The sequence below is a fragment of the Acinonyx jubatus genome, chromosome F2, assembly GCF_027475565.1.
Source record: "Acinonyx jubatus isolate Ajub_Pintada_27869175 chromosome F2, VMU_Ajub_asm_v1.0, whole genome shotgun sequence".
Lineage (NCBI taxonomy): Eukaryota > Metazoa > Chordata > Mammalia > Carnivora > Felidae > Acinonyx > Acinonyx jubatus.
This window is the reverse complement of record NC_069394.1, coordinates 41061702-41084905: the sequence shown is the minus strand read 5'-3', so window position 1 is coordinate 41084905 and position 23204 is coordinate 41061702. Positions and strand designations below refer to the sequence as shown.

The 23204-nt window shown below is 41.5% G+C and overlaps 1 long non-coding RNA gene across 2 annotated transcripts in view; it reads left to right on the top strand.

Moving 5' to 3' along the window:
• LOC128312785 (uncharacterized) overlaps window positions 1-23204 on the top strand; it is a 37854-nt gene that overhangs the window by 2531 nt on the left and 12119 nt on the right. For both annotated transcript variants that reach the window (XR_008292520.1, XR_008292519.1), the window contains exon 2: window positions 3633-3806. This is a non-coding gene — a long non-coding RNA (uncharacterized LOC128312785). The remainder of the gene's footprint in view (window positions 1-3632; window positions 3807-23204) is intronic.

Sequence of the window (23204 nt, the reverse complement as noted above, 5' to 3'; positions counted from 1 at the left end):
TGCTTCAGTGGACTGTAAACAATGGAAGTGGATGTACATGATGAATGTATACGTAATTTTAGAAGATTCTACATTCATGCAAATCATATTAGATTAAAAAAAACTATTATATATATTTTTTTGGTATTTTCTTTTTGTTTTCCAAAGTGAGGAATCTTATTTATTATTTCTATAGTTGTTAATATGTGTAGACAGTTATGTAAATCCTTGTCCCCTAAGTCTTTCCCAGTTTTGGAAAGCGTAGTGTCAGATGTGTCATAAGGGAGAATAGCCAAGTGTCTTCAGATGATACAATTATTAAACATGGTAAAAGGAGCATGCTGTGTATTATTACATTACTTAGTATTCCAAGGAAGTATTTTAGGAGAAAAGTGTCCAAAATAAGAAAATAAAGCCCTGTTGGCTTTTCCAAGTAACTGAAGAAAGCTCTGAGCCTGCCTTCTTGCTAGCACTGTTCTAAATGAGTTAGGGGTGGTGATACAGCTGGTTCTGTTGTCCCACACAGCTCCAGGCCAACCTCTTCAGTTACAAGGTGTTTTATAATCCTCCTGGCCATTCACATAATGAATTGCAAGGCCTCTTTAAATTCCCATGTACTTGAGTTTAATTTCCCCAGCCCTGCTTTTCACCCACACACCCCAGACCTTCTAAATGAACATCCACTGTTGCCCAATGACAGTGGTGCGAGGGGAGGCATCCTCCCAGAACATTTGCCAGCCCCCCAGCAGCTGATGCTGTGGAAGAAACAGAACAGCACTGAGGCAGCTCCGGTTCTTTTAAGTGGTCCCTGAGTTAGGCCTCGATGTCGTGTAGGTAAATTCAGTCCAGAACACGCAGGATCTTTATTGGAATTTGCCCATTCTACTCTCACAGCTGTGGAGAGTTTAGACTAATCACAACCCTCACTGGGATACTATCATCTTCATAATTTGAAAAAGGATCAGGAGCCTGCAGGCTTGGAACATCTTGAGAAAACTCTGGCCCCAAAATACATCATCACACGTGGGGGACACTACTCACAGCATCATCGCAGAGGGCTTAAGAATGCTGAAATCAAGTATTTCTCTGGCGTGATTTCAAATGGCCTGAGAAATCTGAGAACTGCTTTTTTTTTTTATCTTTAAATCTTTTTTTACTGCAAAACAGATTCTTTCCTCTTCCATCAACCCTGTTGCTGTCAATGTGTCCGATGTTAGGTGCCAGAAATGAGCATAGCCTCTTAATGATAACAATGCCAAGGTTAACATGGCCGCCAGGGGCTCTCTCAGAAATCTGTTAGGGTGTATTTTGATCCACAGACACGTTCGGAAGGCGTGCACCTCCTTAGTCTTTCCAGTCTCAGTACATTTCTCTTCAGCAGCCTGGATAAAACCTGTCACTTTTTGCCAGACCTTCTCATGCTTGGGGGCCCTTGGACACTATTTTTCATTGACCCCATGTGTCCGTATGGCAGAGCTAGGTTCAAAGTTGGTATTTGGGAAGCAGCCTCTGACAGCACAGAAGCCTGGTGAACTATGGTCATTTGTTCAAAAGGCCAGTATTCACAGATGTGCTCTAAGAGTGTAATACAATTTTTGACCCCACCCAAATAGATATTTTATCACCCTCCATATAGCAACCAACCAACAGATCAGTCTGAGGAAGCCAGTGCTAATGTATGTGGCTCAAACCACTTGGCCCTCTGAGGAGTCAGTAGTCCAGCCTTTCTTTTGAGGCTTAAACATTAAAATGTTCCTTTCAGTTCTACAGTTCTCTGAGTACAGCTCCCTTTCCCCCAATTCCTTGTTTCATACTAGTTTTTTCTTTATGATTTTCAACCTTCAGAAAGTTAAACCTGACTCAAGAAAAAAAAAAAAAGGATCGATTGGAGAACTATGTGGGAGGGGGAGTAGGGATTACAGCTGGGTGTTAGAATGAAAGCAAAGTGAGAACCAAACTGACCGAGGCAATCAGAAATGTCTCAAGGCCAGGGCTTAAGTTTTGTGTCTCTCAGTCTTCCATTCCCTGATTGGCCATATTGCCTTTTAGGGAGGAACCCAGAGTTTTAAGCAGACCTGTCTGCTCTGTTTTCTCAGTCACATTTCCACATGTCAGCCATTCTATGGCCTTAAAAAAAAGATGTCTGTAGGTTTCTGAAAATCCAAAAGTTCTCCACATCCACAAAAAACTCGTGGAAGTCCCTAAGGATAAAGCCAAAAGGGCTATCTCTCTTATGGTAAACTGCCCAAAGAATATTTGGAAGCTGGAAAAGACTTTGGTGATTATGTATAAAACTCCTCCATTTTATAGAAGGAGCAATCAAGGCCAGAGAATTGAAACAATCAAAAAAAATTTTTTTGATTAAAATTTTGATTTTTTTAAATGTTTATTTATTTTTGAGACAGAGACAGAGCATGAATGGGGGGAGGGTCAGAGAGAGAGGGAGACACAGAGTCTGAAGCAGGCTCCAGGCTCTGAGCTGTCAGCCCAGAGCCCGACGTGGGGCTTGAACTCATGGACCAAGAGATCATGACCTGAGCTGAAGTCAGACACTTAACTGACTGAGCCACCCAGGCGCCCCTTAAAAAAATTTTTTTAACATTTATTTATTTTTTTGAGAGACAGATAGAGGCAGAGCATGAGCGGGGAGGGGGAGAGAGATACAGAATCTGAAGCAGGCTCCAGGCTCTGAGCTGTTTGTTAGCACAGAGACTGACGTGGGGCTCGAATTCATGAACTGCAAGACCGTGACCTGAGCTGAAGTTGGACACTCAACCGACTGAGCCACCCAGGCACCCCGAGAATTGAAATAATTTAGAAATTCTTTGATTATTAAGAGTTTTTCATTGCAGCCATTACATTGTCTTATTTCATTATCATGCTGGGTTATTCTGGATAAGACTCTTTCTGGTGGCCATGAATGATGATACAAGTTTAATATCAGATTGCCACATTTAGGAACCCTTTCATGCCTGCGTTGATATATCAATAAAAACATCTCTTATCCTTTCAAGTTCTTTAATCTCTGATTGTCTGTGTCACTCTAATGTACCCACTGCTTTATAGTTTAGTGGTTATGTGTAGACCTCTTACTACATATGAGAGCACAGGCTCCTTCAAGTACAGGGATGCATATCTGTTTGTATGCAGATGTAACTGATGCATATCTGTTTCTTTTGTAGTGCCTAGGAGGGAGAAGTATGGCTTTTGAGAAAATCTAAGCTGAAATCCTATTATAATGGTACTTTTAGGGGTCAGGGAATCCTGCTGTCTTCTAACAATAAGACAGATTCTGTGACTTGTGACTTGGAAGCCTATAGAGATGGTCAGTTATTCCTTTCCCTGATTCTTCTTTCTTGCTAACATGGGCATAAAATGCCACAGAAACTTTTGGCTGACTGAAGGAGAATGAGTCTTGTCGCACATGCAGGGAGGTTTTGTTCTAAGAGAGACTGGGGGGCACTGACCGGAGGTGGAGCTCCGGAGGGCAAAGCCTGGCTTCAGCTCTGTGCCTCTAGTGCTGACATGTGCCTAGCATGTGACTTCTCCATTGTAGGAGAAGCATGTTTTGTGGCTTTTTTATCCCTCCGCCGAAACCAACTCATCTTAGACTGCATATGAGCAGGTTCTACAAGATATTTATCATTTATTAGCAGAACATCACTGATTGCTCTGTCCATTCCTGTTTGCCTGCTCTCCTGTGGGTACTGAAATATCTCACCTGAAGGATGAACTCCACCAGCCTCTGAGTCAGCTCAGCACTTGCTGACTCTTCTCCATCAGGGTTCAATCTGGAATTGGTCTGGATAGCCTAACTCTGGTATCTGGTAAGTGAAAGGCCATGCTGCTGTCTGCCCCATGAACTCCTGTGTGATGGACTTCTCTTCTACCATTAGATTGAACTCTGTTTCTATTCTTGGGCTTGAACTTCACCCAAACCTCAAACCACTGTCCAGGGCTGCAGTAGTTTGCTAGTGCTGCCAATAACAAATTGCCACAAACTTGGTGGTTTAAAAGAACAGAAATTATTCTCTCAGTTCTGGAGGCCAGATGTCTGAAATCAAGTTGTGGGCAAGACCACACTCTGTCTGAAGGTTCAAGGAACAATCTATTCCTTGCCTCTTCCAGCTTCCCATGGCTATTAGCATTCCTTGGCTTATAGGCTCATCACTCCAATCTCTGCCTCTGTCTTCACACTGCCTTCTCCTCTGTGTGTCTTCTCCTGTGTGTCAGTTTTAAAGGAGACATGTGATTGCCTTTAGGCACTCCCAGATAATCCAGGATGAGCTCCTTCTTTCAGGATCCTTAACTTAATTACATCTGCAGAGATCCCCCCGCCCCCCTTTTCTAAATAAGGTAACATTTATAGAGTCCAGGGGTTTAACATGGATAGGTTTTTGGGGGCCATTTCTTTTTTTTTTTTAATTTTTAAAAATGTTTTTATTTATTTTTGAGACAGAGAGAGACAGAGCATGAGCAGGGGAGGGGCAGAGAGAGAGGGAGACACAGAATCTGAAGCAGGCTCCAGGCTCTGAGCTGTCAGCACAGAGCCTGACTTGGGGCTCAAACTCACAGACTGTGAGATAATGACCTGAGCTGAAGTTGGACGCTCAACCGACTGAGCCACCCAGGCACCCCTTTGGGGGCCATTTCTTAGCTTACCACAAGGACCCTGACAAACTCCTGGCCCATGCTGACCTCTTGTCTCTTGTGGTTATGACATTCAACATGAATGAGTCTGTCTGGAATCAAATTCTGTCATCCACTTAACTATGAATATCTCCACAGCTCACACATTCTTACTGCCTTTCCAGGCCTCCACTTCCATCCTCTTGGGTATCAGTGTCAGGCTGGATCAGATCCAAGCTTGCCTTTGAATACTATGATTTTTTCCTGGTGGACTCCTTTTCTACAAATAAGTCCAGAGTCAGGTCAGTTCTTTTAGCCTCAGCCAAACTGCAATGGTTTTTATCCTCTTGTCAGCCTGGCAGTGAGGTGTCCACATGCCTCAGGGCAGTGATCATTTGGGTGTAGTAGTCTCATGTCTATAATATAATTTATTGTACGTACACTTACCATTTTCTGATATCTTTCTATAACTTATTTTATTTAATTGTCACAGCTGAAGAACTAGGGACAGAGAGGTAGAGTTACTTGCCCAAAGTCATATAGCTTGGGTTTTGAAATTAGGTCTAAGTCATATTCATTTTACCATGTCATACTATAGTTTACATGTTTTCATTATTTATTTTAAGGTTATTTTTTCTCCTCCCCATTAAAAAAAGAAACTGAGGCAAGGGTAGGAATTTGCTTTCTTTTTTTGTTTTCAAAGTTTATTTATTTATTTTGAGAGGGAGAGAGAGAGACCATGCACGGGCCAGTGAGGGAAAGGGCAAAGAGAGAAAATCCCAAGCAGGCTCTGAACTGTCAGTGGGGCTTGAACTCACAAACCATGAGATCATGACCTGAGCCAAAATCAAGAATCAGATGTGTAACCGACAAAGCCACCCAGGTGCTCCAGATAACTTAATTCTTAAAAATTTTTTTTTTAACATTTATTTATTTTTGAGAGAGAGAGACAGAGCGCAAACAGGGAAGAGGCAGACAGAGAGGGAGACAGAGAATCCAAAGCAGGCTCCATGCTCCCAACTGTCAGCACAGAGCCTGACGTGGAGCTCAAACTCATGAACTGAGAAATCATGACCTGAGCTGAAGTCAGACGCTTACCTGACTGAGCCACCCAGGCGCCCCAGACAACTTAATTCTTAAATTTTGTCTGTGGGAGATCTTTTTAGTTCAGGGTCTTTGAGAGTATATAAGTTCATACGTTTCTTCCTAGTTGACATTATTCCACAGTTATTGCGATTCCCCACTGTGTGTAGAATCTGTCTGTACCCTCTTAACATTCTCCAGCAACCATCCTGTGTACACGGAGAGGATGAGATGTAGTGTAAAGGAAAATGCTAACAAGTTCAATCAGCCAGAAAGAGTTTAAAAGTGTATTTCAGGGAAGAAGTTGTGCAATGAATTTATACACTGGCTTCTGACAAATTCAGACCAATGTCTATGCTCTGAGTACAGTTAGATTAAAATTCTTTGAACCAACAGCTGTTTGTCACTTAGCCCTGCTAGCCTTGGTCTTGGATCTAGCTCTGTCACTGGCTTATGTCTTAGACGAGACATTGAAACTTCTTGTTTTTTAGTCTTCCGATTGAATACCCAATATGCTTCCATACCTTAGCTTTCTGTGGTACAGTACAGTAAAATCAATCTTAAAAAATTTAAGCTTTCCTAATATAAAGGAAACATAATCTAATGAAAGGCAGTGTGTCAATGGTAGTAAACACGTGACCTTAGAAGTCACATGGACCTGGGTTGCAATCTCATTTCTCCTCTTTACTAGCTGAGGGTGGTGGGTACTTGAAGACATTGCTTATCTTCTCTGTCAGTTTCTTCATCTGTTAAAAAATGGAGTTACTAATATAGTACTTATGTGGCAAGGATGCTGTGAGGGCCGAATGGGAGCCCAGGGTGGAGGCAACAGAAGTGCAGAGCTACTGAGAGAGTCAGGAAGGCCTCTAATGATGAGCCCAGGAGGAAAAGACCATCTTCAGGGCCATCCACCTCTCTGGGCTTGTCTAATGTTTTGTCCCCAAAGCCAGGATACATTTTGTAACAGACAGGTTACTGGACCAACGAGAGAGAAGTTACTTTCATTATTTTAAAACAACCCTACACATCAGTGACTGCTTTGCTTGAGCTCTGGGGAGGGGTGCAACGTGGAAGTTAAGTCTTCTGCTAGGAAATAGGCAGGCAAGTCAGAAGGGGCCTTCAAAGGACCCCTGTAGAGGGCACAGAGAACAGGAGAATGAGGTCGAGTGTAGATGAAGTCAGAGAAAACATGCATGTATTACACAAAACCCTTTCTGTTGAATTCAGCTGCTATCACCCAATTCAGTCTTCTCCATGACTAAAATATCTACAAATATCCTCTCACTGGTTTCCCTGCCCTCAGACACTCTTCCTCTAATCAGATCAGTTTGCTCGCACTCCTGGCAATCTTCTTAGAGCTGATGGCTTCCCACTTTTGGACCCTGACCTACAGTAAGAAGGATGGATCTGTCTATCCATCCATCCATCCATCCATCCATCCATCCATCCATCCAATCACTTACTTACCTGTATGTTACCTATCTAAAGTGAGACAGAAGTTTTATAAAATTGTATTTTAGTCAACAAGAGATGCATTCTAATATTTTCTATTTCAATCTGTTCTTTTTATTAAAAAAAGGTGCTAGTTAAAACCCACTTAAATAGATCCCATGATGTACTAATAAATAGTAACCCACAGTTTGAAGTATTCTGTTCTTAGAGCATTGCTCTGATTATGTCCTTAGTTTCTTACTGAATCTTTGATGTCCTTACTTTGCCTGCCATATGAAGTCCAGGCATCTAGTACCCCCTCAGATCCATTTCCCATTACTCCTGGCAGGTGACATTAGAGTGTAGTGGGGCCTTTAGAGTCAGATGGGCTGCAACTGAAGGCTGGTCAGTGACACTTACCAGTGCTGTGGCCTTGAACAAGTTAACTTAATTTTTTATATCCCTGTACCCTTACCTGTAAGGGAATAATGGTGTGTACCTCGTCAGGCTGTTGTGAGGATCAGATGAGAATGTACACACTAAATACTGAGTAAATGTTAATGGTGTCGTTATTCTGCTCAGTATATGCTCCAGTTTCTAACATACTCCATTATTGGCTATTTTCCAGAAGCATTTGGTGTTTTCCATGACTCCTTCCCTGACCATACTGTCTTTTTTGGGAAATCTTATCAATCTTTTATTATTCAGCTAAAAGAGACCACTACTTTAGTCTTCCCTGACCAGTCGATGAGAAGTATTTCACTCCTCTCTTGAGTATCTGTACCCCTATAACTACATTGTGGCACTTATTATTGTTGTCTGTCATCGTTATTTCTTTTTTTTTTAATGTTTATTTTTGAGAGAGACAGAATGTGAGTGGGGGAGGGGCAGAGAGAGAGGGAGATAGACTCTGAAGCAGGCTCCAGCCTGATACAGGGCTCCAACCCTTGAACCGTGAAATCATGACCTGAGTCAAAGTCAGACGCTTAACCAACTGAGCCATCCACGCACCCCTGTCATTGTTACTTCTGATATCACAGGGATGTGAGATCCATGAGGATGGGGAATGTTTTCATCCCATGTGTGCTTCCCTAGTGTACACCCCCTCAAAACAGCTAGCACAGATAATATGGTGAACGATCATATAGAATTGCCACTTGCTATAGGAGGCTGAGGTGAGCATGGCTCCAAGTTTTCCAGTTAAAATAGAATGTCTGATACTGTGTATCTGAGGATGTCTTGCTTACCCTGTATTTTTAATTCCACTAGAAATAAAGTAAAAATAATCTTTGGTTGTCTGAACTTTTCATATAGACACAAACTACCCAGGTAAATGACCAGCTTGTGGCTGGTTTTATATCAATGATATCAATACTGTCAATACTGATTGTCATTCCTAGAACTGTCTTGTGTGCATGTGTATATATGTGCTCTAACTCTTGTAACAATGCATGGTGGGGGAAATGAGTTAGCAAAACAACAGAATGGCACAGTTCTGGAATGAATCCTGGCTTAAGAACACAGGGTGGTGGTTATGGGTTAGGCTCTGGGCCTAAACCTCCTGAATTTAAACCCTATTTTAAGGGACATCTGGGTGGCTCAGTCCCTTCAGCATCTGACTTTGGCTCAGGTCCTGATCTCTTGGTTTGTGGGTTTGAGCCTGTGTTGGGCTCTGCCTGGAGCCTGGAGCCTGCTTCGGATTCTCTGTCTCCTTCTCTCTCTGCCCTTCCCCCACTTGTGTGTGTGCGCTCCCCCTCTCTCTCAAATAGGTAAACATTTAAAAAATAAACCATATTTAAATAGAATTCATCTATTTACTGGCTGTGTTATTTAACGTATTTAATTTTCAGTGCTTCTATTTCCGCTTCTGTAAAAATGGGGACCAATGATATCACTCTCACTGTTAGGACTGTTACGAGGATTCAGTGAATTAATACATGTGAAGCACTTAAACCGTATTTGGTTAGTGTCTGCTAGTGGAACAATGCATATCGTATGTCCTGGCAATTCCACTTCTAGGTGTATATATAATAATATGAATACATGTATTTACCAAAAGACATGTTCTAGAATGTTCACAGTTGCAGGATTTATAATAGCCTCAAACTGGAAGCTACCAAATGCCCATCAACAGTGGAATGGATAAATAAACGGCAGTGTATTTATGTAATAGAATATTATATGGCAACAATAATGAATAAACTGTATGTACTTGCAAAAAGATAAATGAATCTTGGGGTACCTGGGTGGCTCAGTCGCTTAAGCATCTGACTCTGGATTTCGGCTCAGGTCATGATCTCATGTTTAATGAGTTTGAGGCCTGAGTCAGGCTCTGTGCTGACAGTGCAGATCCTGCTTGGGATTTTCTCTCTCTCTCCCTCTTTCTCTGCCCCTCCCTAGCTTGTGCTTTCTCTCTCAAAATAAATAAATAAACTTAAAAAAAAATTAAAAAACATGGATGAATCTCACAATGTATTGTAGAATAAAAGAACCAGATACAAAAGGTAAATGCAGTGTGATTTTATTTATATGAAGATCAGAAACAGGCAAAACTAGAAAATAGGATAGTGACTACCCTAGTTGGGGAGAATGACTAGCTAGTGGCATGAGGAGGGTTTCTGGGGGTGCTAGAAATGTTGTGTTCCCTGTTGTGGTACTGACTATGTGGGTGTGCTCAGTTTTTGAAAATTCACCAAGCCGCATATTTGTGATTTGTGTACTTTTCTGTATGTACATTAATTAAAAAAATGTTTTTAAAGTACATGGTGATATAAAGTGCTTAATGCTCATTAGATATTATTATTATCAGCCAAAAAGCCCAAGTTTCGAGTGCTGACTTTGTGGTTATTGAGATGGCCCAATTTTTTATTTAAATTTAAATTAAATTTAAATTTTTAAATATAATTTATTGTCAAGTTAGCTAACATACAGTGTGTACAGTGTGTTCTTGGTTTCGGGAGTAGATTTCCATGATTCATCGCTTACATATAATACCCAGAGCTCATCCCAACAAGTGCCCTCCTCAATGCCCATCATCCATTTTCTCTCCCCAACCCCCCCACCCCCGCCTTGTTATACGAATCTTTTATGGTTTGATTCCCTCTCTGTTTGAAACTATTTTCTCCCCTTCCCTTCCCCCATGGTCTTCTGTTAAGTTTCTCAACTTCCACATATGAATGAAAACATTTGATATCTGTCTTTCTCTGACTGACTTATTTCACCTAGCATAATACCCTCCAGTTCCATCCACATTGCTGCAAATGGCAAGATTTCATTCTTTCTCATTGCCAAGTAGTATTTCATTGTATCTATAAACCACATCTTTATCTATTCATCAGTTGATGGACATTTGGAGACAGCCCCATTTTTTAATTCTTCCTTTTTAAAACTCCTCCTTTAAAATTCTTTTAAATTCTTCCCTTCTAAAACAATAAACAGAAATCATGATGCCTGTCTTGAGGAGATTTAGGTGCTATTGAGAACTAGTGAGATGAGATTTTTACACACTTTTAAAAAAAGTTTTATTTATTTTGAGAGAGAGAGCGAGAGAGAGAGGGAAAGAGAGAGATAGTAAGCACACATGCAAGCAGGGGAGGGGTAGAGAGAGAGAGAGAGGGAGAGAGAGAATCCCAAACAGGCTCTGCACTATCAGTGCAGAATCCAACAGGTGGGGCTCAAGCTCATGAACCGAGAGATCATGAGCTGAAATCAAGAGTCAGACCCGTAATTGACTGAACCACCAAGGTGCCCTGGTGAGATGAAATTTTTAAAATGGAACCAGCCTCTAACGTCCACCAGCAGCCGTAGAGCCAATTTTTATTATAATAGGAAAAGTCATGTGAGTGCCTCCCTTAGTTGTGAAAAAGTAAGGCCAGTAACCTCTTAACCGTGAGGTAATACTATTAAGGGATTTTTGTTTATGGTTTGACAAAGGTAGCCCCCTCACCACAGAACTTGGTAAACAGAACTGATCTTGAGTAGAAGTTGGTGATTTTGCCAATGTTTAGTATGCCCATGATATAGCCACGAAAGCAATGGTACCTGGTGAGCTAGTAGAACATTCTAGTTATTTCTCTCATCTGGCATTTGGAAGTATGATTGACCTTTTATTTTACTTATTTTATTTATTTTAAGTGTTTATTATTTATTTATTTATTTATTTAACGTTTATTTTTATTTTTGAGACAGAGAGAGACAGAGCGTGAATGGGGGAGGGTCAGAGAAAGAGGGAGACACAGAATCCTAAACAGGCTCCAGGCTCTGAGCGGTCAGCACAGAGCCCGACACGGGGCTCGAACTCACCGACCGCGAGATCGTGACCTGAGCTGAAGTCGGACGCTTAACCAACTGAGCCACCCAGGCGCCCCTAAATGTTTATTTTTGAGAGAGACAGAGACAGAGTGGGGGAGGGGCAGGAGGAGGGGGAGGGGCAGAGAGAGAGGGAGACACAGAATCCCAAGCAGCCTCCAGGCTGTCAGCACAGAGCCCGAAGCAGGGCTTGAATTCATGAATGGTGAGATCATGACCTGAGCTGAAGTCAGACACTCAACCAACTGAACCAACCAGATGCCGCTGATTGACCTTTTAGAACTGAAAAAGGCCCTAGGATGTTGAGCCATGTAAGGATGGAGGAATGGGGAAGGCCCTAAGGAAGGAGTTCCAGACTTCCTGCTGATCTCAAGCAGTTCTTTGGGTCTACAGCAGTTCACTAGAAGGGTAAAATGTATTCTGAGCTAGTAAAGCATACATACTGGTTAAGAATAATAGCTCTGGGGCACCTGGATGGCTCAGTGGGTTAAGCATCTGACTTTGGCTCAGGTCATGATCTTGTGGTCCATGAGTTCAAGCCCTGTATTGGGTTCTGTGCTGACACCTCAGAGCCTGGAACCTGTTTTGAGTTCTGTGTCTCCCCATCTCTGCCCTTCCCTGCTCGCTCTCTGTCTGTCTCAAAAATAAGTGAACATTAAAAAAAATAATTATAGCTCTACTAAAAGCTATCATTTATTGAACACTTACTGTGTGTCCAGCATGGAGACTGATTTTTGTTCACCACAATTTGTCCTCTCCTCCTTCCTAGACATGTGACTAGACTAACTTTCTCAACATCCTTTGAGTTACCTGTCATTCTGTGACTAATTTCAGAGGAGCAACATTGTATAGTACTTCTGGTGTTAGACCTCAGGGCAATTGAAGGTTCTTCTCTGGTGCTCTCTTCTCCTGCTGCTGTTTGGACTCCATAGTTATCCAGGCAGTAGTTAGCAATGTCCTAGGGATGACAACATAAAGGAAAGAAGCTGGGTCCCTGAATGACTGTGTGGAGTTAGGCTTCCCTGCTACTCTGCACAGGAACTGTTATGAGAGGAAAAGTAAATTTCTTTGATTTCTGAGCTTGCATTTCCCAGCTTTAAGGGGCACAAAAATTACTTGGGGATCTTGTTAAAGTGCAAATCCTGATTCAGTAGGTCTTGACTGGGGGTTTGAGAGTCTGCATTTCTAATGAGTTCCTAAGTGATATTAGTGATATTAATGATGTTGGTAGTCCATGTGTACTTTAAATCCTTCCCCTGGGAATTCGGATTTAATTCGCTGGGGTGGGGTTCAGGGACATATGGTACTAATTGCCTTCCACCCCCACCCTTCCCCAGGTGATTCTAATTTACGGACAGGATTAAAACCCACTGGATGGGAGGAATATTTTCTGAGGGTTCAGGAATCCTTTTCCGTTCCTGGTGCCCTTCAGAGGAGGAGATTATTCCTTATAGCTCTTGTAAGCAACCTTGTCATCCTATCTTTTTATTAACCACTTATGGGTAATGCTTCTGGTTACTTGTCTGCACTGTTGGGAGTACTTGTCTTCCTAAACTTCATTTCAGCCAGAAACTTCTTTTTTTTTGACATCTTCTTGTTTGACATCTTGTTTTGGATGCTCAGCCTTGTCTTTGAACAAAATAATTCAAGATGGTGATGTACAGAGAAGCTGATTGTTGGCTGTTCCCAAAACCTGCCTTTAGGGACCACATATTGAGCACTGAGTCTTAAACCCTGCAGCAACAGTCTAACCTGGGATCTCAGTGCTGAGACAGACACTCTCCATTACGGAGATGGATGATGTAATAATTAAACTACTATTTTGTGCAATCAGTTTCACCTGAAGGTTCTAAAGCCTTAAGAACATCTGGTGGCAATTTGTAGTTAACACAACATTATTTTGCATTTATTAAGTGTTGATAATGCCCTAGGTGTTGTTACAGAATACAATCCCTGTTCAGAGGTCAAGACAGAGGGCAAATATGTCCCATAAGAAAGGAGGTGAGGCTCATAATAGTTAAGGACTTTTCCTAAAAACCCCTCTATCTAGGTTAGTTGAAACTTTATAATTTTGGAAAAGGCTGCCATTTGTATAAATTTTCTGCAGTTTATAAAATGTTTTTACATAGATTATCTAATTTTAGGTAATGTCTATTTCATAGGGGAGTGGGAGGGTGGAGGGGTGACCTACAGTGACAGGCTTGGGTGCCTGAACCAATTACTGGCAAGGAAGGATGGGATTATTATGATTGGCATAGACTATTCAGGATCCACTCTTGGAGCTGAGCATGGAGTTCATTACCCTTGGGTCACATGGAGCAGGGGAGATGAATGAATAAAGTCAGGGTACTGATAGGAAATAAGCAGGGGGGAATGGTTGCTGGTAACTCTCAATGGGGTGTAGTCCAAGTATTTGGTGTCACTTTATAGAGGAAAAACACCTGGGGTTATGGAAGTTGAGTGACTGCCCAAGTTAGGTGGGTGGCAGAACAGAGACTTATTACAAACTGTTGTCCACCTTAATGGTAGAACCAACACAAGGTGCTCCTCAAAGCGGAGGTTTGTCTGAAGTGCCTCTTTTCCTCCTACTCTCTCAACCTGTTTCCCTTACAGTTTAGGGGGAAAAAGCATTTACTGGCATTGTTGTGTCCTCCCAGCCTATACAGTGATGCTCTCAGCTAAAAATGCCTGAGGCATTTGCCAAGCCCAGCTGGTATTATTTGTAGGAAGCCCCTGCAGACATTTCCCTAGCCTGGGCCAATGTTGTGGCTGTACTGGCCCTTGTGGTTTTTATTATGATTATGGCATGCACTCAGAAAACCATCAGGGAATTTTGAGGATCAGGGTTTATTACTCATGAGTCCTGAAGGGTACACGGCACACCCAAAGGCCACAGTGAAATGAAAAGCAAGAGGGTGAGGTGGAGAGAGAGAGAAAGAGGGTGGCAGGGGTGCAGGGAGGGGAGAGGAAATGAACCTGGGATTTTGTTTTGGTTAGGGTCTGAGGGTAGGATGTCCAAGGTTTGCAAGTTCACTTTTTATTGGCTAATTTAGAGCACAAGAGCAGGAATTAGGGTGTGGGAAGGATGAAGCAAGGTTACTCGGGTGGTCAGTTATTTGGGTTACACAGGGCTTTCTGAAAGATCAAACTTCATGGTGGGGGCAGCCTAATTCCTTATCTGGTTGTTTTGCTGGTACCTGTTTCACACAGCTGATAATATATTTATTTAAGATGGATGTCTTTTAAAATGGATGCCTTGGCAATCAAAAACTTAATGTTAGGCACTCACAGTATAGGCATGAAGATACCAGTATCTGCACTGTCATGAACCCTAGACCTTTGGGCACATTATTTTGATTCTTTGGGTTTCCATTCTTCAAGGAGAGCATTAGAACTATTGTAGCATTTGCTGAGAATTCCAGTTTTCATGCATTTTATAATTCTTTCCTCCCTCATCCCCCATTTCCCCTGAAGCCTCTATTTATGAGTGGTTTCAGACTTTCTTGGTAAATACACATGGTCAGGTGTGTATTTTATAGGAAGACTTAGTGCATGTGTGGACACACACATATACACAAACGCCCCTGAATTAAAAACTTCATTGAACAATATTTATTCTTAGTATAGAATGTAATTCACTCTTCTAGTATAGTCTATTTTAGTTTACTTTATATCTTACCCTGTCTTAACCTATTCTATTCCATCTTATCTTATTACTGTTTTTTTTTTTTTTTAATTCTGGAGAAAAATGGACTACATTGATTTCATGACCCTTCCATGGATCTCAAGCTGTAGTAAATCTTTCAGGGTCAACCTTTGACTCTTTGGGCCTTAGACTTGGCAAGTCTACTCTCTCAGTCTCCCTATCCAGTACCTGACACTTGACACCAAATTTCTCAATCTTGCATTTTATTTCCTTGCCATTATGGCTCCTGCTTTGCCCTGTGACAATTTGTTAGATACACTGGCTCACCATTGTGCTCTAACAATCTTTATTCTGCCCAACCCTCTCTGGCCCAAAGTATTATGGAAGCCACTGGTTAGATCTGGTTGAGTTCTCACAGGGCATTTAGTTACAGTTGGGTCTCTCTTGACTTCTGATAACTATAAGTCATAAATGAGACAGAAAGAAACTTCTTTTTTAGAAGAGATAAAAGACTAAAGCATTAAGAAAAGTGAACCACTTCTTTCCTCAGAATTCTGTAAAATCAGCTCCTCTCTTTCTTCTTTTTCTACTTCACTCCATGCCCTTCATCTTTTCTTCTCCTCAGAGTGAGGTGGTCAAGTCTAAGACTTAGTAATGGTTTATCCCACCTAAATATTGAACGTCATCGCCATGAAACTTTGATGTTTGGTTTGCCTGTAGAACTGTAGCTCTGCCTAGAATTCCTGCAGAAATGCTGGATTCGTGCAGGTTCACCAGCAACTTTCACCCCCAGAAATCAAGTCCAGTCTAGCTATTCGTAAGTACATAAATCATTTTAGGGAAGGTGAAAGTTCATCTGGCCCAATATTTCTCCTCTGTTTTTGGTTTATCTTAATCCCGTTTCGCTATTTTTTCACCACGCCCTCAATCTTCTCTGTCTCCAAAAGAAGCATAACTGCCCCTCCTCAACTTTTACAAACTCTGTTAGAGCCACTTTCTTCAGTAACTTATTCCATATGTTGCATCCGCGAGCTCCATCAGGATCCTCCCTCCCCCGCTCTGCTTCCCTATTTTGGTATGGCATCCCTCAGTGTTTGAATCATTACAAGTAAGGGTAGAAAATACTCTCCAATCCCACAGCAATGGGACCTTTCTCTTTGGTGTGTTCAGTCATTTAAAAGGCTTTGTGGAAATTTTTCTTTTTTTATTTAAATGTTTATTATTTATTTTGAGATAGAGACAGTGTGAGGGAGAGTGGGAGTGCACACGGGGGAGGGGCAGAGAGAGGCTCCACCCTCAGTGAGGAGCTGTATGTAGGGCTCTATGCAGGGCTTGATCTCATGACCAGGAAATCACTACCTGAGTAGTGATATCAAGAGTCAGAAGCTTAACCGACTGAGCCACCCAGGTGTCTTCACTGTCCTCCTTCTTCCCTTAAAAGCCACATGTGGCTTGGGTGGTGCTGCTCCCTGCTCAGGACACTGTGCTTCCTAGGATAAAGGACAGAATAGGCCTCCCTCTTCCTTACAGGGGTCCAATAAGAACTCTGAGCAGACACAGGACACCTCTCTGGTATTCCAGTCAATTCCTTTTGTAAACATACTTCCAGATTTTAGCTGTTTTTCAGAGCAACTGGGTATGGGACTGATGATTTTTTAAAACAGATTTTTTTTCTTTTTCTAAATAGCTACACTTCTTTCCTTTTGGTTCTTTTTCTGATCTGTGCCCAGATTTAACTGTTCCAGGAGAGACATGCTCTGTTGTCTCTCTGCTCCCAGAGTATTCCATTTTCTTCTAGTAATAATTACTTTTCCCTTTCAGGTAGATATAGTTTCTGCTTGTGATGAGATCTTTTCTGTGCACAGCAGGCTTTATCACCCTTTATCTCCTTCCAAATCTCTCTGAAACAGGGCTTTGCCCACCCTGCCCTGAGGCCAGGGCCCCACAGGTGCCAGGAGCTGCCAACAGTTCACAGGGCCTGGCAGGGCTGCAGGCAGAGAGTTGCACTTCATTATTGTTGATTTGTAAGTCTGACCTTTCTTCTATACTGCCAGGAAGCTACTTTAGAGTATTTGCCATGCCTCAGAGGCATGGCACCCTGTGGATGTGGTCAGCCTATAGAGGCTGTACCAAGGTTTATGAAAGGGAGAGTGATGAGTGGTATTTTTTCACAGTACCAAATTCTTCCTTCCTTTTCCCCTCAGTCTTCTATTTTTTAATTTTTAAATGTTTATTTATTTTGGGAGAGAGAACTCGTGAGCAGGGGAGGGGCAGAGAGAGGAGAGAGAGTATCTGAAGCAGGATCTACACTTTTAGCACAGAGCCTGACACAGGTCTCGATCCCATGAACTGAGAGATCATGACCTGAGCCTGAGCTGAAATCAAGAGTTGAATGCTCAACCCACTAGCCACCCATGTGCCCTGCCCCTTTTCAGTTTTGGTTTGTTCCACAGGTCCAAATGACTAACCTCTTTACAAACACTGCGCTTATATGTGCTGATGCTCATTGTTGGAGGCACTTTAAAGGCAAAGGGGATTTGATAGATTGCTTTCTCGTTTGACCCCATAGTGCATTTATTTAAGTGGATTCTTTTGTTTAGCCCCCTAATATAGTATTTAAATAAATAAACTCTGACACCATACTGCCTAGATAAAATATCCCAGCTCTGCTACTTACTGTGGATCTTGGGGAAGTTACTTAATTTTTCTGGATCTCAGTTTCCTCACCTGTAAGATGAGGCTGATTACACTACTCTCCTGAGAAGTAAAGGGGTTAATGTATGAGAGTGCTTAGAAGAGGGCCTGGCACACAGTAGGCATCCAGCACATCTTGGCTATTGTTATTTGGCATTTCTGAGTTCTAGCTCCATTCTCCAGCCCATCCCTCCAACCCCCCGGCATATTCATGAATGGACAGTTAGGAGAGCTCTGTTAGGTCACAGTGGTCCCTGGAAATGTATTATTTTTTCCTATCTCTGGTTTTATTTTGCTAACTTCTGAGGTTCTAGACTTATGCATAGTTTGGACACAGGATTTTTGCATTTGTGACTCCCTGTAGGGAAAACAAAAGAAGTGTTCAGCCAGTCTCTGTCTCTCCAGGGAGGCAGTTATATCATTTCCCCAATTGACTCAAGGGAATCAGTTCCATCCAGGTGTCTCTGCCTAATTACCCTTATTACCTGCTCTGATTCAGCTGTAACTTTGGTATTTATTAATTATGCTGTGACCAGTATGTCTTTTGTTTATGCAACTTAGCCAGGATCATGTTTTGGGGTGGTAATGATAAACAGCTGCTATAGCTTGACTCTCTAAGCTCTTTCCATACCTAACTTTTAGTTTATGTTGGTAATTTATGAAATAATGTAATCACTTTCTAACCCTTGTGTATTTCCCTGGGTGAACTGCCATTTTAATTGGCAAGTGAGCCATAGGTAAAATCTGTGGTTATCACAAAGCGTGTCGAATACCTTTGACTGAATTGAACACAAAGTTAACTGAATCTTTTACTAAATTGGCAAGTTAATTGAATGAGTTAATTGATTTATTAGTTTCTGCGGTCAACTTTCTTGAGTAGTTGGTTTGTTATCATATACATAGAACCTGCACTAGTTTTACTTCCCCTAGCTTCTTGTAAACACAAGTATTGATTCGCTGTAGTTTCTCAAGCAGCACTTCTCAAAACCCTGCTTCAGGGGATATTTTCAGATACCATTACATGGATTGTCTTTGGAACTCTTCTTACTCCATGTGTGAATCAGTTCATCAGAATAACAGATTTGTCTGAACCACCAGGCAGTTTCTCTGACTTGAATCATTTGTCAAGTCATTTTGACCTTGAAGGGCAAAACTTAGCATTGGCATGTGTCCTTTCTTTATCACCAAGCAGACCAATTCTATAGGCACTTGGGGGCAAGAGAAGTCTCTGAAGATGGCTTATTTCTTAGCTTGGGTATGCTATTGTGTCAGTGTTTGTGGGTAACTCAGTTCTTATGGTTATAGGGTCTGCCTTCTAGCTTTATGGACCTCAATATTTGTTAATTTCCAGGCAGTGATAATAACTACAACATAACCCTTACTATGTAGGCACAGCTCTAAGTACTTTAGATGTGTTTCTCCTTTTTCAACAGCCCTATGTTTTCAACAGCCCTATGAGGTAAGTTCTATTATTATACCCACTTCACAGATGAGGAAACAGAAAGTGCCTCAGAGAGATGAGATTCTGCCTGAGGTCCTATAGCAAGTGAATGGTAAAATCCAAGGTTTCAGAGCTAGTGAGGGTAGTGCTAGGATTTAAACTCAAGCAGTCTGGGTCTGAGTCATATATACTATACTGAGGGGCTGATTTAACTCCTGCTGAAACCAGAATGGAAGTTGATTTATTTGCAACAGAAGATGTAATAAGTGGTTATTTTCTCTGGTCACTTCCTTCCATTGAGAAAATCCACTTGAAAGTCCAAGTCATGATCAACTGTTGCAAGATGAGCATAAAATCAGAACAAAGACATTAAAAAAATGAATTGGATTGGATGGATATGGAACCAGGGACCTTCGTTGGTCCCTCTGGACTCCAGGTCACAGGGCCTCAGCCTTCTTTCTTAGAGACATCAGTGTTTGGAGCTGAGAGGTGATATCTGGGTCTTACTTCACAAAGTCTTAGGTCAGTGCCAAGAGTTTGGGGCACTGTTACCAGCTCCACCCTGAGAAATAAGCAGAGGGGGAGCCAAGGTGAGAAACCAAGAGAACTGAGAACCATGTGTGATGTGTGAGAAGGCTCCAGGCAGGCTATGTGGAGGCATTCTGGAAGAATTTCCTGAGGCCGAGTCCAGTGTTTGCCATGGCTTTTTATGTGTGCCTCTGGTGTGGGTATCCTGGGAAGAGCTAAAGGAGCTGCCAAGGAGGAGGCTTGACTTCTAGGACTCTGAGGAAACTGCATGGATCAACCTTCTTCCTTCTAGGGATGTGCTTAGAACTCTGATGATGGTCCCAGAATCAGACCATCTTCTATCTTGGGTAGATCAAACTCACAAAAACACTCTTATTCTCAAATCCCTTTCCAAAAATCTTTTTATTTTGAAATAATTATAGATTCATAGGAAGTTGTAAAAATAGTACAGTGAGGTCCTTCACTCCATTTTCCCAATGGTAACATCTTACCTAATTAGAGTACAGTATCAACCAGGGAGTTGACACTGGTACAATCCACAGAACTTTTTCAGACTTTACCTGTTTTACATGCACTTATTTGTGTGTGTGAATTGCTCTTTTCAGTTTTACCACATTTGTAGCTTTATGTAAACACCATAATCAAGATACAGAACTCTTTCATTACTGCAAAGACCCCCAGATTCCCTTTAAAGAGGAAGAATCCACTCCTGAAATCAGTAGCTCATGTGGCTGTAATACAATTGAAAGGTTGGAGTTTCCTTTATATCCTTTACATTTCATTAATGTTTTTGTGTAGATATATCCTGTTCACCTCTAAGGACCTAAAAACCCTTGGATCTTTTTGACTGGATTGGGAAATTGAGTCCCATTATCATCATAACCTTAGGCAAGCCACCTAAGGAGGCAGGCATTTGGTCTGTCTTTACCACTCTTTCCAGAAGCACTTAGGACAGGGCAGAACACACAGGAGGCACCCAATAAACATTTCTGAGATGAATTAACTCATTCTGTCTTGATTCTTACTAACTAATGCTCTTAGTGAGGGGACCTCCCTCAAACCCGTATAGTTCTGTCCCAGAACCTTGGTTGACCTTGATTTTGGGTCTGATTCCATCCTACAACTTTTACTACATGCTATTGTAATGGATTCTTGTCTCTAATGGACTACTATGCACTTTTAACAACATTTTAATAAATTTTTTATAAAATTAAAGGATTTTTATTTAAAAAATTTTAAAAAATATATATATTTTTGAGAGAGAGAGAGAGAGAGACAGAGTGTAAGTTGGTGAGGAGTAGAGAGAGAGGGAGACACAGAATTTGAAGCAGGCTCCATCCAGGCTCTGAGCTGTCAGGACAGAGCTCGACATGGGGCTCAAACTCATAGAACACGAGATCATGACTGAGCCGAAGTCAGATGTTTAACCGACTGAGCCACCCAGGCGCCCCCAAAATTAAAGAAATTTTAAACAAAATTGCTGTTAAAAATTGTTAAGCTGAGAGTAAATTTGTTTGACAAATATAAATGGGCACTGCTTGTATGCCTGTCCATCTCCCTTCTCATCTGCCCGCTAGCCTGTTTCTTCTTACAGCTCTTTATTTTTTTATTTTTTAAAATTTTTTTAACGCTTATTTATTTTTGAGACAGAGAGAGACAGAGCATGAACGGGGGAGGGTCAGAGTGAGGGAGACACAGAATCTGAAACAGGCTTCAGGCTCTGAGCTGTCAGCACAGAGCCCGACGTGGGGCTCGAACTCACGGGCCACGAGATCATGACCTGAGCCAAAGTCAGCCGCTTAACGGACTGAGCCACCCAGGCGCCCCTATAGCTCTTGATTTCATTGAGCTAAAACATCTACCAATTCAATGATATCCATGCTCCCCTCTCCCCCAATATAAGTTCTAATGAAAAATCTCATTAGCAGAGAGGGTGGAGCAAATTACATTTTTTTTTTTTAAGTTCCAATGGTTTGAGTTTCACGATACCTGCTCTTGCTAAGGTGATGCACATCCAGTCACTGGACAAATGGATCAGAACTTGTTTTCATGACTGGACTAGAGTTATTTTATAGTTATTGAATGTCCCAGGCTGAGTGACTGCTGGTTGCGAAGGGAAACCTGTAGGTGGAATGAGGAGAGGTGGAAGGCCAGAATGGAAAATCACTAATAGAAGGGCAAAGATACTCTTTAACCATGGAGATATATACCTGACTTCTCTCACTGATACTGAAAATACAGACAATTTGTTCATGGTTCAACAAAGTGCAGGCCTCAGGTATTCAAATATACATTGGTTAAACCTGCCATTTAAGCTAGCTTTTCTTTCCAGTATTCTCAGTTTGGACAGAGGCTTTTTTTCCTGCTCTGATTTTGATATCTGATTGAAATTCTCTATGCTTAGTATATTAGTTCCCATTGGTTCTTCCTCTGACACTGCCTTCACCTAATGTCCAGACTCTTGAAACTGTGTGTCTAAATGGTATCCTGACTTCAGAAACCACCCCTCCCTGCTTTCATACCCATAGGTACTGCCCATTATTTCCAGCTTAACCTTTAAAAAACCCAGCTTTAATCAAGAGCCTTGGACGATTGGACTTCCCATTGGACCAAGTCAAGTCAAAATTCCTGTCATTCACAGCTCTCCTCTTTAACCTGACCCCCTACCCTATGTCCCTGAAGTCTGTATGCTCCTTTGATGGTCCTCTTCACACAGCATCTCACTCCTGTTAATATACACACCAAAGTGATGCACAATAGGTAGTAAATTTATAGTATTAATTTCCTAGGACTGCTATAACAAATTACCCAAACTTGGTGGCTTCAAACAATACATATTTATTCTTTTCACAGTTTTGGAGCCCACAGGTCAAAAATCAAGGTATCTGAAGGGCTGTGTTCCCTCTGAAGGCTCTAGGGGAGATTCCTTCCTTCCCTCTTTCAGTTTCTGATGGCTGCATGTGTTCCTTGACTTGTGACTATTTTGCTCCATGGCCTTCTCTTTTCTCTGTCTCCCCTGAGTGTCTCTGATAAGGACATTTGTTATTAAATTTAGAGCCCACCCAAGTAATCCATGATGATCTCAAGATCTTTATAAATTAAATATATCTGCAAAGAGCCTTTTTTTCACATAAGTTCACATGCACATGTTTTAGGGACTAGGATGGGGATATCTCTTTTTTGGCATTGCTATTCAACTGGCTGTAATAAATAAACTCAAAGAACATTGATTCTGAGGTATCAACCAATGCAATTAAAATATTAGTAGCAATTTGGACAAAAATATAAAACATGCTTGTTAAATTTGTGGTTAAGATAAAGCTGGGTTGGGTAGTTATACACTTGGAAACAGAAGGAAGAGATTTTTATAGGTTATAAGAATGAATTAAAATTAACAAAACGGACTTTTACTTTGTACTTATCTCTATTATATTCTTATGTGGTTCTGCTCACCCATCTGACTGG